Source organism: Symphalangus syndactylus, chromosome 21 (genome assembly GCF_028878055.3).
Source record: "Symphalangus syndactylus isolate Jambi chromosome 21, NHGRI_mSymSyn1-v2.1_pri, whole genome shotgun sequence".
Classification (NCBI taxonomy): Eukaryota; Metazoa; Chordata; class Mammalia; order Primates; family Hylobatidae; genus Symphalangus; species Symphalangus syndactylus.
This window is the reverse complement of record NC_072443.2, coordinates 17,840,112-17,856,920: the sequence shown is the minus strand read 5'-3', so window position 1 is coordinate 17,856,920 and position 16,809 is coordinate 17,840,112. Positions and strand designations below refer to the sequence as shown.

The 16,809-nt window shown below is 39.4% G+C and overlaps 1 pseudogene; it reads right to left on the bottom strand.

Annotated features, from left to right (window-relative positions):
* Window positions 1-14,562: 14,562 nt before the first annotated feature.
* Window positions 14,563-16,181, bottom strand: LOC134735437 (olfactory receptor 7E24-like; annotated as a pseudogene).
* Window positions 16,182-16,809: the final 628 nt, after the last annotated feature.

Genomic DNA, 16,809 nt, shown 5'->3' with positions numbered 1-16,809 from the left:
TAAAGAAAAACAGTAGAAACTTTCTATTTTCTTATAAAGCAGAATTGTTGAATTTTCAAAGTTTCATTTATGTAATGTCACAAGGTGACAAACGTATTTCTTTAATTCCCTCTTGTTGTTATTTTTGTCTAACATCAACCAAAGCCATTTCTTTCATTTGAAGGTGAAAACTGCTCATCAAAATCCAGTTTAAGCTGAGAAACAAAGAACTAAATTTTGCATGAGAGATTATACACTGCATAAGTATAAAACAGGACCAGAAACAATGGTGGATCAGCAATTTTAAAAAAGATGAACGCAGGTTATCATCAAATCAATTGTTACCAACACACCAATTCCACCTCTAGGCCAGAAAATTAGCCACTTCCCACAGGAAAACAAGAATTGAAGACAAAGTTCACCAGTGAAAGTTGGTTATTTTTTTTTCCATCCTTGCATCAACTAAAATGATATCTATAGTTCCTCTTAACACTTTTCTTACTTTCAAATATGTGGGTATGCTTAATTAGCTGAGGCCATGTTTCATACGCACATCTGGCTACAAGGGAAACTGGGAATTTGAGCCCCAATCCTAATGTTTGTAGAGTATTTAGAAATTTGAGAATTCCCTCCAAATAAAGAGTTTTTTAAAACATTGTTAGACAAAAACTTGAATTACAAAATGTGGTAGTAGCTCATGTCTAACTCAAATGCAGGGAAAAAAACTATAAACTGTAAAAAAATAAATACACATTTGATGGTAATAAGAAACAGAAAATAGGCAGAAATAGTAGAATATTTGACCACTGATGAAGTTTTTAACCATTGAATAAAGAAAAATTGCAATGATTTAAATTTGCATCAATGCAGCTTCACACCTGATGACACTCCCTGGTCTGTGCAAAATTGGATGTCTACGAGTAAAGCAGTGAGTTTCACTAGCTTGAGGAATAAGAGCACAGAGTTCCAGGCTGACAGAAAAGAAGAACTGGGAAATTTGAGTGACATGGGAGGAAATCTCACACAAGTGAAAGTCACAGAGGAGAATGCCACAGAGTAAAAATCTAAAATCAGCACTTAAACTTCATTCAGATCTATGACGGCTGCTACATTTCACATTGATAAAAAGAGACTCCATGGAATCCAGCAGAAAACAACAGCTAAATTGCTAATACAGAGCAGATATTTCAACCATTGCATATAGCTCAGGAGTAAAAGTTTAGTGTTTGACTACACAAAGAAGACTAATATTAGAAAAGAGTCACTCTTCAAAGGAAAATAAAAGAACCTATCTCTACAAAATATCATCCACATAATCTAACTATAATTTAACCTGTCTAGACATAGAACCAGGAAAATATGACGCATAAGAAAAAAAGTAAACAATGGATTAAGACATTGAAATGGCCCACACGCTGGGATTAGAAGATAAGAAATTTAAAATAAGCTATTGTAAGCATATTCAAGGATTTAAGGAAGAGATGGTCATAAGAGTGAATATATGGAGAATCTCAACAGAGAAGTAAAAACGATAAAGAAATAATGGGACAAATTTTAGAACTGAGGGACAGAATATCTTATATAAAATTGACATTGTATGCACATACCAGCAAATTAAAGATGGCAGAAAAAACTATCAGTGCACTCAAAAACAGATCAAGAACAATTTCCCAATACAGTTAAGAATACAGAGGAAGAAAAATAATAAAATTAGGGCCAGCCTAGAACTAATATAATTGGAGTCCTAGAAAGAGTAGAGAAGGAGAAAATGAGACAGAAAAAGCTATTTGAAAAAGTAAAGACCAAAAGTTTTCCTAATTGTCAGCATATATCAACTTACAGGTTTAAGAAACTCAAAGAACAGAATAAAAATAAAGAACCAAATGCAGACATACCATAGTCAAACCACTGGGCAAAAAAGAGTAAATCTTGAAAGTAGCTACAGGGAGGGAGAAAAATAATGTACATACATGGAAACAAATAGACAGATGACCTGTCATCAGAAATGACAGTTTAAAAAGCAATGAAACCACATCTTCAAAATTAAAAAAAAAACCTGTCAACTCCAAATTCTATAACTAGAAAAAGTAATTCTTGAGAAAATAAAGATTTATTCAGATAAAAGAAAGCTTCGAACATTTGTCATTAGCAGAGCTAAATACAAGAAATGCAAACGGAAATTTTTCAGGCTAAAGAAAGATAACAACAGATGGAAATTCTGAACTACAGGAAGCAAGGAGAAGCTCTAGGAATGGCAAGTGCATCAACATGAAAAACTAAGGCTTTTTTCTTTTAGTTTTATAACAAACAACTGATGGTTTAAATAAAAAATTAAGTGTACTGTTGATAATGTATGTAAACAATTCTAAATTAATAGCTCTGACAGGAGACTAAATGCAACAATTTTGCTGCAACATTTCTTTATGTTACATGAAAACGTTGACTGTTAACAGTAAGTGGACTGCGATAAGCCCAGGATGCTGATTATAATCCCTAGAGAACCACCACATCATATGAAGACATTCTTCTAAAATGCCAATAAAGGAATTAAAATGGAACGCCGAATATCGTTCAGTTAATATAAAAAGGCATGAAAGAAAGAACAGAGGAGCAAAAAATGATGGAACAAATAGAACATAAGAGCAAAAGAGGCCGGGCGCGGTGGCTCACGCCTGTAATCCCAGCACTTTGGGAGGCCGAGGCGGGCGGATCACGAGGTCAGGAGATCGAGACCATCCTGGCTAACACGGTGAAACCCCGTCTCTAATAAAAATACAAAAAATTAGCCAGGCGTGGTGGCGGCGCCTGTAGTCCCAGCTACTCGGAGAGGCTGAGGCAGGAGAATGGCGTGAACCCGGGAGGCGGAGCCTGCAGCGAGCCGAGATCGCGCCACTGCACTCCAGCCTGGGCGACAGAGCGAGATTCCATCTCAAAAACAAAACAAAACAAAACAAAAAAAACCAAAAAAAAGCAAAATAGCAGGCTTAAATCCAACCTTATCAATAATTATTTCAGATGTAATTTAAATACTCCATATAAAACACAGATTGTCCATCGGTATGTTCTGTTGTATGAATATACCACATTATCTTTATTCATCTGCCAATAGACATTAATAAAAGTACCTATAAGAGATGCATGCCAAATATTATGGTATAGAGAAGCTGAGAGTAAAATAATTTCCAAGTATACCATGGAAACAACAAGCACAAGAAATCTTATGTGGCTATATTAATAGAAGAAAAAGTAGACCTCCAAACAAGCAATATTACAACAGAAAGCTATTTCATAATGATAAAATGTCAAGTACTTATGAAGACATAATGCTATATTGCTAACTGATAGAATGACTAAAGAAAGTTAAGATAGAATAATTTTGACAACAGCTTGACCTAATCAATATTGACCAAGACGATAGAATATATGTTCTATTATGCTACACGTGAAACATTTCTCAATAGACTATAGACCACAAAATATCCCTCAAGAAGTTTCAAAACACTGTAATCATAGAAAGTATGCTTTCTGACCATAATGAAAATGAGTTGAAATGGGTAAAAACAAGCTACCCAGGAAAGTCTACACTACTGGAAGTTTTCAATACACCTTAAAATGCCCTTTAGCTCAAGGAAGAAATCATAAGAAACACCTTAAAATACATTGAACTGAATACAAATAAAAATATACTATATCAAAATGTGTGGGATAAAGTTAAGCAGACCCAGAGTAAAGTTTTTGTATAAATGCTTATTCTAAAAAAGAGAAGTTCAAAACAAGTGAACTACTTTTCTACCTTAAAAAGAAAATCTAAAACAAGAGAGCAAATTAAGTCCAAAACAAGTAGAAGAAAGGAAATAGAACAGAAATTAGAAATCAATGAGACAGAAAACAGACACAGGAGAAAATTAACATGGCCAAAAGTTAGTTCTGTGAGAAAGAAAGAAAACGCAAATTATAAATATCAGGGATTAATGAGATTGTACCGTGGTAGACACAAGAGACATTAACAAGATAATGGAATATTGTGAAACATTTTATACCAATTTTCATTACTTGGATGAAAGGGTGAATTCCTTGAAAAAAACTTATAAAAAAATTCACAAGATTAAATGGAACATATGAATTGACATTTATTAAAGTAATTAATTGTCAAATACTTGCACATAAAAAAAATAAAACTAGAGAAAATAAAAAAATAAGCAAACACCAGATCCAAAGAGTTTTGCTGGTGAATTCTTTCAAACATTTAAAAAAAATAAAATGTTTAAATTATTTCAGAAATAAAGAAGGGGGAAATTCCAAACTTGTTTTATGAGTCAGAATTCTGATACCAAAACTACAAAACCGAAGAATGCAAAACTGATTTCAGCTTAAAGCGCTATCACCATTCAAATCTGTGATTCTAATGAATTTGGCTGTCTTAGATAGTTTATACAAGTGGAATCACACAGTTTGTCCTTCTGTGACTGATTTCCTTTACTTAGCGTTAATGTCCTCTAGGTTCATCCATGTTGCATATTGCAGGGCTTTCTGTTTTTAAAGCTGAATAATACTCCGTTGCATGAATATACCACATTTTCTTTATCTATTGATCTGCCAATAGACATTAACCTTATTCCCACATTTTGATTAGTGTAAATAATGCTGCAATGAGCCTGAGAATCAGAGAATCATCCCAATTTCAATCCTTTCAGATAAATAACCTGAAGTGAGATTGCCAGATCATATAGTAGTTCTACTTTCTTAATTTTTTTGAGGAGCCACCGTACTGCTTTCCATAGAGGCTGCACAGTTTTACATTCCCAGAAACACTGTACAAGTGTTCCAATTTCTCCCCATTGTTAACACTCATTATCTTTTTCTTTCAATAAGACCATTCTAACAGGCTTGAGGCAATATCTCTGTGGTTTTGATTTGCATTTCCCTGATGATTAGTGATGCTGAGCATTTTTTTCATGTACCTGATGGTCATTTGGATATTTCATTTGGAGAAATATCTATTGCTGATTAAAAAAAGAAAAAACTCTCAGCAAGCTAGAAAAAGAAATTTTCTCGAAGTGATGGAAAGCATCCACAACAAAACATATAAACAATATTATATTTAATGGTGAAAGCGTAAATGTTTAAACCACATAGATTAGGACAAGAAAAGGATGTGTGTGTTCGTCACCTCTATTCAACATTGTACTGGTGATTCCAGATTTTGAGTATAAATATTTAGGGGACAACTGTTGTCACTGAAGCCCAAATCTTGGTCATCCTCAGAAAAAAAAAAAAAAAAAAATGTTGATTAGGTTGTATATAATCTAATTCTACTTGCTTTGGGCTTAATTTTAGAGAAATTCAATTAAGTTGCTTAATTTAAGCAACTTTGCTTAAATTAAGCAACTTAATTGAATTTCTCTAAAATTACAGCTTGTATCAACTCTAGAATTTATTGGGCACCTCCTAGGACATAAACGCTGGAATTTGGTGAGAGACATCAGGTAGGAAAGAGCCTGGCTCTGACGTAAATTCAACACACAGAGGGGGACACATGTTATGAGACTGACCTGCCTTCTCCATCTCATAAAAGGGGTTCTTGTTGCTGGTAACACAGATTAAACTATTTCAATTACATTCAAGATAAAAGGATTAGCAATTGTATGTAAGATGAAAAAATCACCCCTCAGGAAGACAAAAGTCTCACAAAAGGATATTTAAACTAGCCAACACTTTGAAATTTAGGCAGAGATCGCGCTTTCTGGGTGAACTAAAGTAGCAAGAACAAAGTAGAGGCTCCAATTCTAGGAAAAAGGGGCCCTAATAAGGTTTACGATCCAGAAACTCAAGAAATCCAGACAGAAGGATGCAGTCTCCGCATTCAAGGCAGTAGCAATACCTGGATTACTAAGCCAATCCCCAAAGCAGGAACTCATAAACACAAATTGGATTGAGGAAGAAGCTTGCCCACCAGAAGATTTAGGTTATTACAAGGTAGAATGTGATAGAGAAAACGAGCATGGGACTGGAAACAAAAGGAGGAAGCCCCATGATTACAACTAGAATATAACTGTCAGAGATGGTGCGGAAGCAAGACTGAAGAGAGAACTCCTTAAACCCCACGTGCCTTACGTCAGGACTGATCCTGGACACAGGCTGGACAGCATAGCCTGCAAGTGCCGAGGGAGGAGGCGTGGGCTCAGCTGTGAGAAGGAGAAGGACATACAGCTGAAAAGCAGATACGGGTCTTGAAATCACGCAGAGGGTTTGGGCCTTTGTTGCTCTCTGCCAGCAGCTGCCAGTAGTTCTCACACTTTGGCTGGCATCAAAATCACCTGGGGCAGTGGTGGGGAGGGGGAGAGTGTTGTAAAACCACAGGTGACCAGGCAGAAAACACCTGTATGTTTTCCAATTCAGTAAGTACAGAAATCTTAATTGGAACAAGGTGGAGGTCAGACATTGATAGTGCTGTGGACTGCTCCAGGGACATAAGCACGATCTTTAGAGAAGTGGCTCTAACCAGTTGAGGGCAACCACTGGACAGAGAGAGGTCCAGACCAACCGTACACAGAGACATCATGCAATTACACTTTAGCAACCTCTCCAAATAACATGTCTCTTAGTGAAACTTGGGAGGTTGAAAATTAAAAACATAAAATCCAGTGGCATTTATGTATCCTAGGCACTTACATTTGTCTGGTTCTTCCACCTTGCCTTTGCTTGGTTAGAATTTTGGGTAGATAAGAGGTGGATTTACATGTGCTAGTGTGAGAACTTTGATACACTCATTTAGACATTGACCTACTATCTTGATGTTTGAAAGCTACAACCCAAAGAAATTTGTCTTTTTACATAAAACAAATTCAGCCCTTGCCTTCCTTATAGATTACATCTTCCACTAGCAGTAATAAAAAAGTAACAATATGCATAAGTCAAAGTATCTTCTTAGATCCTCTGTAGTGTTTTATTATTTAGTTGTGTGAATTAAAGTAACTCTCAAACTGTCAAGGATGCCTGAGAAGCAATTCATGTTCAAAGGCTGCCCTCTTGTGACAATGTGTTGTATGTTTTACTGTAAAAGTAATCTTATTTCACCTTATAACCTCTACAATCCAATTCGTAACAGCATAAAAAGGAAATAAAACCTTACATGATTTTGAATTTTAGAAAGTACCTTGTTTATATGGCTCCTTTAGATAATGAATAGTCAATTTGGTAAATATTCCAGTGAGTTGAAGGTTTGAATCCATCTCACTTAACTAGCTTGATGGATGTATTTCTAAACCTATACGACCCACTCCTCTGCTTTTAAAAAGTTAAAGTTAGCTGTAGATTGAGATGTCAGTGACACAGTTTATAGAACATAACTTAGATTGTCATCTACATTACTGTAACTACAAATACCACCCTCAGATTGAAGAATCAGTTTTATCAGTAAACATCTCTAATTGAACTACAAATGGTGTATGTCTTCTGGCTTTTACAAGCTCTTGGTCTAACGCAGGGGATATATGATGTAAAAATTACAAAACAAGGCCACGCGCGGTGGCTCACGCCTGTAATCCCAGCACCTTGGGAGGCCGAGGCGGGTGGATCACAAGGTCAGGAGATCGAGACCATCCTGGCTAACACGGTGAAACCCATCTCTACTAAAAATACAAAAATTAGCTGGGTGTGGTGGTGGCGCCTGTAGTCCCAGCTACTCAGAAGGCGGAGGCAGGAGAATCGCTTGAACCCAAGACATGGAGGTTGCAGTGACCTGAGATTGCACCACTGCACTGCAGCCTGGTGGCAGAACAAGACTCCATCTCAAAAATAAATAAATAAATAAATAAGTAAATAAATAAATAAATAAATATAAAATAACAGTGACTATAATGTTTTGTGATGTTAAACTTTGAGAGCTTTTTTTTTTCTTTCTTTTCCCAAGTCCCTTTCCCAGTTCCAGGAGCAGTTATTCTAAGCTCATTGACGTAAAGGAATAGAAAAAAAGGTTTGGTGGAAAAAAAAATAACCTGCTGTCATTTCTGTCTTTTGTTTTTTAAAAGCTTGAGCATTTGGGAGAATTTGGAAAGATTGTGGAGTAAGTGCAAAGAAGGAATTCGCTAACAAAAATTACATAGGGTAAAATGAGTTTTTTCTCAGGTTAGAAAATACTCACTCCCTACACTCCTACCTTCCTTTCCCATAGTTAAGAAGAGGAAAAAGCAAAGGCCTATTGGTAGCAGTGGTGACTTAGGCAGTTTCTTAGAAATATTCTAGAAGGCATAGTCATCTTTAAAAAAAAAAAAAAAGCTACAAGGATATGTCTAAGCAGAAGGGACCATGGGCCAAATTACCAGTCGATTTTTGCATTCCAGATATGGTAAAGAAGAAGCAGGAAGCCGGTGGGCCTAAACAGGCCACACAGAAATGGACAAGGAAAAGGCCAGCAGCAGCTTGTGGGGACAAGATGTCAAGCCCCAAATGTTAAACCCACCATCCATCCTCCAAATTCTGGCTCTGTTTAACAAGGCTGTGGTCTGGCACTAGGTGCCACCTCAGTGACTAAAGCATAATTCCCCGTCTCCTGGGAGTGTTGACAGCTGACTCCTGGCAACAACACTCACAGCACAGTAAAGTTCCTTCACCCAAGTTCATGTCCCTTCTCAAGGCATCCCACATCCGAGATATTTCTGCTTGGTACAGAAATATAATGGCCTGGCTTGCTTGCTCCAATTTGAGGTCATTAGGTAAACTCACCAAGATCCCTGTAGAGCGGGCTGCGGCCATGATAGTGATTGCATTCCAGCCAGCTTCCTGCTCTGCCCAATCCTATTGCTTTCACTCTTCGCAGGTGTTGGGAATATCCATTTCAACTTCCTTGCATGCAAATCTCCAACTCCGAGTCGGTTTCCTAGGACACCTGACTGGTGACATCTCTATCACTATCACAGTACTTAGAGGGGAACATCTTAAAATGATTTAAGGCTAACTGCCCTAAGAGCACAGACAGATGGTGGCTTAAAATAGAATTTAAGTGGGTTTAAAAAAAAACATGAAAAAAGTTGACATTGCACGCTCATATGAGCTTATGGATCAAACCATGCATATGATTTCTAAGATCCCTTGTGCAGTATATATTTGCACTGTTTATAAATGACATCCCCTTGAATTGAATTCAGTGCAATTCAAAACAATAATTTGTGGGAAAAATTAGGTATGCAGATAGCCTAGACTCTACAGAGGCACACATCATTTGGAGAATAATAGTGAACTGGCTGGTCTATGAGGGAAGAAAACAGTGAATATAGACTACTAGTGAACAAGGATATTTTCCCATATATATTCAAATTAAGGTGAATTTCTTTACAGAATTATGCCTCAGAAAAAGTATTTCCCTATATATGAATCCTCACAAGTTTTCCTACGATGAGTGCTTTTGTGATTATTTTGAATAACGAAGTAATATTTAAGGAAACTCTCTTGCCCTGAATGTACTTTATGTCAATTGATGTTGCATATGGAGATCATCAGAGTCAAGCTACAAGAAAAGGAGGAACATTACTTAGCAAAGACTTAGAGAATTAGTCCTAATAGTGTGAAATCAAAATTTCAAGTGAGGGAATAAATGCAGCTTTTAATGATTACTTAAATGAAGTTTAACTGTAGCAGGATCTACAAGAAATTGGCAACCTTTGGCTCCGGTAACAGAAACTCAGGATATACGCCTTTCAGGGCTTTTGGATTCTGCATCATATTGAGAGAGACTCCTTTAAACAAGCAATAGGAAACTTCCTGTGACGACATAATAAATTCAAAATGTTCTGTAACTCAGACAATGTAGATAGAAGTGAGGACTTTGGCCTAGACAGCCCTGTTCACTCTAAAGATGGATTAAACAACGAAAAAGATATTGATATCAAAAATTCAATCGGGAATTTGATTAAAGCATTTCCTTAAATGTGATAATTTCTTAGTATATTATCTCACATAGGCAATCTTCACGTGTAACAAATTAAATACAAGTAAACATTTGACTATATTATCTGCAGCATAATTTACATATAAATTTACATATTCAGTTTTGCTCACGTGAAAACTTGGATCTTCTCAAGAAGAAAATTTGTGAAATCTTTAATTCCTCATCCCCAGAAATGTAGAAAAGTCAATATCAATACTGTAAGTCAGTGATTTGTTCCTAGGAAGACAGTAAAAATTTTACAAAAATGCTTTAGAGCCCTTCTCATTGTAAACCTAGAAAACAGAGAAAGGCTCTCTGATGGAAAAAGACACACCTTAGGGAGGAGGACACTGCAATGGGAACATGCCTGACAAAATAAACTATGTAGATTCAAATGGTGAAGGAAGACAAGGTCTTTAAAAGAAAAACGATCAACCTGGAAGCATGGGGGAGTAGAAACAAATAAAGGAAAAATGAAGAGGCTTATGTAATTGTTTCGATATAGTTATCTTCAACTATACAGATCAACAACAAGGTCGATGTCAGTTGAAGGTTGGGCAGGTGGTTGCTGGATAGATGTCCTCACAGAAGTGTATTTTGTGTAAGGTTGCTATGGCCTTTGTGCAAGGTTGTGGTTTTTGTGGTATTTTGTGATAGTTTTTGTTATCAGGCCTAGAAGCATGAGAACCCTCTCTTCAAGGCCTTCTCTGAATCTATTTGTCCAGGTTTTTTCTTTTCCTTTTAAACATTAGTGACAGTTTTGATTCTGATAACTTTCATATCATGATCCCTAATTTCAAAAAAAAATTAAACATGTAATTTGTTAGTGATGTATTTGATAGGCTTGGATCTGTGAGTCACCTCTACTATCTATAGTGGTAGATAGATCTGAGCCTGCTTACACCAAACTTCCATCAGATTTTCTCTTCCGTGGAATTGGAAGAGGGGGTTTCGGAGAAGGGGATGAAGGAATTGTGCTGCATCAGAGGTCCCCATCTAACACCACAGGGACTTTTCCTGTGCTCTTGCCAGGCCGTTGTATTAGGCTGATGCAAAAGCAATTTTGGTTTCGTCATTGAAAGTAATGAGACCATCTGACTTACAATGTCTGTGCCATGACCAGCTTCTAATAGCCTCCGAGGACCGCTCTGCCCTGACACATACTGTCCTGGAACCACGTCTGCTTTGTAAATCCTGAGGTAGCTGCCACCATGACCAATGCCTTCTCAGCTTTACTCTACATGCAGGTAACAGTTACAATTACATCTCTGGGTATTCACAGAACAATTAGTACATCTAGGACTTCTACAAAATTTCCCTAGCTGATTTTGGTGTTCTGGTGTCCTGGCAGCTCTAGCCATGAAGGGATGATGCTTTATGAGCATTTCTGTTGTTGCTTTTCTTCAGAAACTGATTCCAATTTTCCCACATATGTTTGACAATTTGTTTGAACTCATTTATTCTAAACCCATTATTTTTTGTCTATTATTTAATAGGGAGGGGGGCGAGGGATAAAAGATTACAAATAGGGTGCATACAGCAGGAGGTGTACAGCCACCCTGGGATATGATTCCGAACATCCACGGAGAGGAGAGGCTGCTATTACTCCCAATATCGCAGGGGGTGTACATCCATTCTATGACATTGTTCTTAATATTCCAAGGCAGAGAGGTTGATATTACTCCCAAAACCACAGAAAGTGTACAAACCCGTGTGATATTGTTCCTACTATCCAAAAGAAGACAAGATGATATTACCCCCCATATCGCAGGAGGTGTACACCCACTCTGTGATATTTTTCGTAACATGCAGGGCGGGAGAGGCAGGGGGGCGCGGCGCTCCCCGCGAGGCGGGGACTGAGAGCCAGCCCCTCTGCCCCCCTGGCTCTTAGGACCCGCGGTGGACTCACAGCCTGTTTACCATATTGTGAGTAATATCATCTCTCCGTCGGGAAATTGTCAACTATTGCACAGACGGGTGTTCACCGGCTTTGTACAGAGGACGTACACCCGTCTGTATTCGAGTAATATCATCCTCTTCCTCCCAGAAGATTAAGAACAGTATCACAGGGGTGTTTCTACTCCCTGCGATATTGGGTGTCAGGTCCTCCTCTCCCACGTTGCAATTAGAAGCAATTTCAGTGGGGGCGTGTCCACCTTCTGTGATATTTAAAGTAATATCATCCCCTTTCGTCCAGGATCATGGGAACCATATCCCTGGGGGGTGTACACTTTCTGCGATACATGTAGTCATATCACCCCCTCCGCCTTGGAATATCATTAAGGACCATCTCACACGGGCTTATACACTTCCTGCGATATTGGGTGTAATATCAACCTCTCGGCCTCTGAATATTAGGAGGAATATCACAGGGTGGATGTACACCTCCTGCCCTATTATAGGGAATAATATCTATCTATTATGGGGAGTAACATCATCCTCTCCCTTTCAGGATATTAATAACAATATCACAGAGTGGGTGAACACAGCCTGCGATGCTGGAATTATTATCATCCTCTCCCCCTCGGGATACTAGGAACAATATCACAGAAGGGGTGGACACTCCCTGCGATATTGGGAGTAACGTCATACGCTTCTTCCGTGAATGTTAGGAGCAATATCACCGGGTGGCTGTACATTCATTGCTGTGTTGCAGTCATGTCATACTCTACCCGCTGGATATTAGGATCAGTGTCACAGGGTGAGTGTACACCTACTGCGATATTAAAACTAATATCATGCTGTCCATCCCTGGATATTAGGAACAATATCACAGGCAGGTGTACACCTCCTGCGGTATTAGGAGTCATAATATTGTGAATTATTAAACATCCGTCTCATTCATAACTATCAATGGTAATATTAATTCATAGTATAACGTTATTAATCATTAGTGATTATTTTAAAGAGAGGATTATGCATGATTAGAATTATTACTATTAATGTCATTTTTAATATTAGTTATTAATCTTAATATTTATCATTGTTTTATTACCAACATCATTTATGATTGATTTCAGTAACATTCATTACTGATATCATTATTTTATAATTAATAGTGATATTGCTATTAATAGTAATCATTAATATTTTTAATCCGCATTAAGCTTTACTCTCTCTACTGTAATCATTAATATCGATGATTACTATTAAGTGCTATTGTATTTATTAATATTAGTAATTAATAAAACTGTTCCCGATATCCTTGGGGGAGAGGATATGACTCCCAGTATCGCAGACAGTGTACACCTCTCTATGATGTGACTCCTAGTAGCCAGGGGGTAGAGGGTGACATTATTGAAAATATCGCGGTGGGATATCCATCCCTAGGGTCATCTTGTTTCTAATATCCTGGTTGGGAGCGGATGATAGGACTCCCAATATCGCAGGGGCCGGAGACCTCCCCCGTGATACTGTCCCTAACATCCAAAGGTGGAGAGGACGATATTTCATCCAATTTCGCCGGGGGTGCCCACCACCCCTGTGATATTGATCCTAATATCCAGGGGGCGAGGGGATGATATTAGTCTGAATATTGCAGGAGGTGTACATTCCCTAGGGATGTTGTTCCTAATATCCAGGGACCGAGAGGATGCTATCACTCCCAGTATAGCAGGGGGTATACACCCCTTCTGTGACATTGTTCCTAATAGGCAGCGGAGGAGAGGAAGATAATACCCCGAATATCGCAGGGGGTGTACACCCCCTTGTGACATTGTTCCTTCTGTCCTGGAAGGGAGAGGAAGATAGTGGCGGCAATGTCGCAGGGGCTGTCCACACCCACTCCGATATTGTTCCCAATATCCCTAGGGGGAGAAAATGATGTTACTTCCAATATCGCAGGGGGTGTACATCCTCCTGTGATATTGTTTCTTCTATTCAGGGGGAGAGGATGATATCACTCCCAAGATCGCAGGGGCTGTAGACACCTCCTGCGATACGGCGAGTAAGAGCCAGCCCCTCTCCCCTCTTGGCTCTTAGTACCGGGGGGCGCCCTCGCCCCCCTGCGATGTGGCTCGTAATATCCAGGGGGGGAGGGGGGGTGATATTACTCCCCCCATCGCGGGCGGCGACCTGTTAATCCTTTACTCCTGGGACGTTTTCTCTACTGCCACACTTGGTTGACACCCTGGGACATGATTTTCCGTATTCTGGGAAGATGCCACTACTAAAGTCACAGGGGGTATACACCCTGCGATATCCGTAATGTAGGGGAATGTTCATCTTCATGTCACAGGACTCTGCACACTGTGATATTATTCACAATATCCTAGCGGGACAATAATAAGAATATCATAATGTGTGTACACCGTGGGGTGTTATTCTCAGTCTCCTAAGGGGAAGTTACTTTGATTGCCACACGGGCTATGTTCCCTTTAATATTATTCATGGTATGCTAGGGGGATGTCACTCCTTATGTCACAGGGTTTCTACACCTTGTGAAATTCCTCGTATTATCCTTAGAAGATGTCACTCCTCATATCACAGAGGGTGTACACTCAGTGATATTATCGTCAAATTCTAGGGAAATATGACTTTTAATGTCACAGAGGGTGTACACCTTGTGAAATATTTCGTTATAGTTTTGTGGGAGGTTACTCCTAATGTCACACGGGGTGTACGCACAGTGATATTACGTGTAATATTTTCTGGAAATGTTAGTCGTAAGACAAAGTTCCTGTACACCCTTTAATATTCTTCGTAATATTCTGGGGAAACGTCACTACCAATGTCACAGGGCGTGTAGACCCTGTCATAAAATTCGTAATATCCTTGCAGGAGTTCACTACTAATTTCACAATGTGTGTACACCGCCTGTGTCATTCTTCGTAATATCCTAGGGAGATGTTTCTTTCCATGTCACAAAGGGTGTACAAAATGTCACAGAAAGTGTTCACCTTGTGACGTTATCTGTAATACCCTAGAAGGATGTTACTCCTAATATGTCACAGGAGTGTACACCCTTTGATATTATTTGTAATGTCATAGAGAGATATGACTTCAAATATCACAGTGGATGTACACACAGAGTGTATGCCCTGTGATACGATTCATAATATCCTAGGGAGATACAACTCCTGGTATCACAGTGCGTGTACCCCGTGTGTTAGTCATAATATCCAGGGTAAAAGATTACTCCTAAGATCACACAGTGTGCACACCCTGTGATATTTTACTTCATATTATAGGGAGATATTGCTTCTAATATCACAGTGGGTGTACCCCTTGTGTGTATACTCTGTGACAGTGTTTCTTATATCCTAAGGAGGTATTACTCCTAATGTCACAGTGGGCGTTCACCCTGTGTTATCATTCTTATTTGACCTGACTGCCTTTTTTAACCCACACTACAAAAGGAATGGAACAGATAAAAAGATATGGAGATTGGACCGTGCTGCCGTGTGGCCGCTGCAGGACCCCTTTAATATCCCTTTTTCTCAGGCTGTCGACGAAGGGGTTCAGCATGGGAGTGACCACCGTGTACATCACTGAGGCCACTGCAACCTTTCTGGGGGAAGAGGACACATCTGAACTGAGGTCCCCTCCAACGCCTCTTCCATAAACTCAGCAAACAACTGACAGGTGAGACCCACAGGTGGAGAAGGCTTTATACTTCCCACCTGACGATGAAAGCCTCAGAATGGAGGAAACCATTTTATAGTAAGAGGAAAGGGTCCCCGAGATGGGAAGGAACCCAAATACGGCACCAGGAAAATACTTGATTATGTTATTGGTGAAGGTGTCACAATCTGCAAGATGGGGGAGTTGAGAAGGGTCACAGAAGAAATTAGGAACTTCCGCACCCTTGAAGCAGGTCGTTAGCAAGGCAATCAAGTTGTGCAGCTGGGAGTCTAGAAGACTGAGAAGAAAAAAAAAAAAAAAAAAAAAGACAACCAAACTAGGAAGCCACAGAAACACGAGTTCATGATGGCCGAATGATATAGAGGGTGACAGATGGCTACAAACCGGTCATAGGCCATCACACTCAGGAGCGTGTCTCTCTTCCATGCCTCGAAAAATGGCAAACAGAGACATCTGATTCAGGCGGCCTGCCTAGGAGATGACTCTGCTGTGAGATTGGATGTCCACAATCATCTCGGGGACCGTGGTGGAGGGGAAACCCATTTCAGGCGAGCACAGGTTGGAGAGGAAGAAGTACATGGGGGTGTGGAGGTGGGAGTCAGGGCTGATGGCCAGGATGCTGAGCAGGTTCCCCAGGACCGTGACCAGGCACATGGACAGGAACAGCCCGGCGAGGGTCGGCTGCAGTTCTGGATCCCCTGAGACTTATAGGAGGAGGAATCTAGAGACATCGGTTCGATTCTGTGGGTCTGCATGTTTGGACACCTTTTGCCTAGAAAAGGGGGTTGAAAAATGGGAAACAAGTAAACCAACACCCGGCGTTGTGTCTGCATTTTGAATAGAAGCAATACACAAGTAATGTTTTCAGATTTCAGAGCAATCCACGCTCAGCAATATTTTGCAGTTCTGAGAAACTCACTTGTCTTCTAATGCTTTCATCATTGATTTCTGTGTTCTTCACTTCTTGCTGTACACGCCTGCCTTAGAGACACTAGATTCAAAAATGTTCCAAGAACCAGATCATCATATATAACAAATGCGTAACTGCTAGAAAATACAGCCTATCTTGTCCGAAGAAAAATACGTAACAAAGCCGTTCTCTTCACTTGAAGAAAAAGGTTATCCTAATTAAAGGACATTAAGAACTCAAATATTTTATTTTATTCTACTAGATTGATACAAATCCCCTTGATTTGAACATTTATAAACACTGTATAGCAGCTGAGACCGGGCGGGGCACGGTGGCTCACGCCTGCAATCCCAGCACTTTGGGAGGCTGAGGCGGGCGGATCACCTGAGGTCAGGAGTTCGAGACCAGCCTC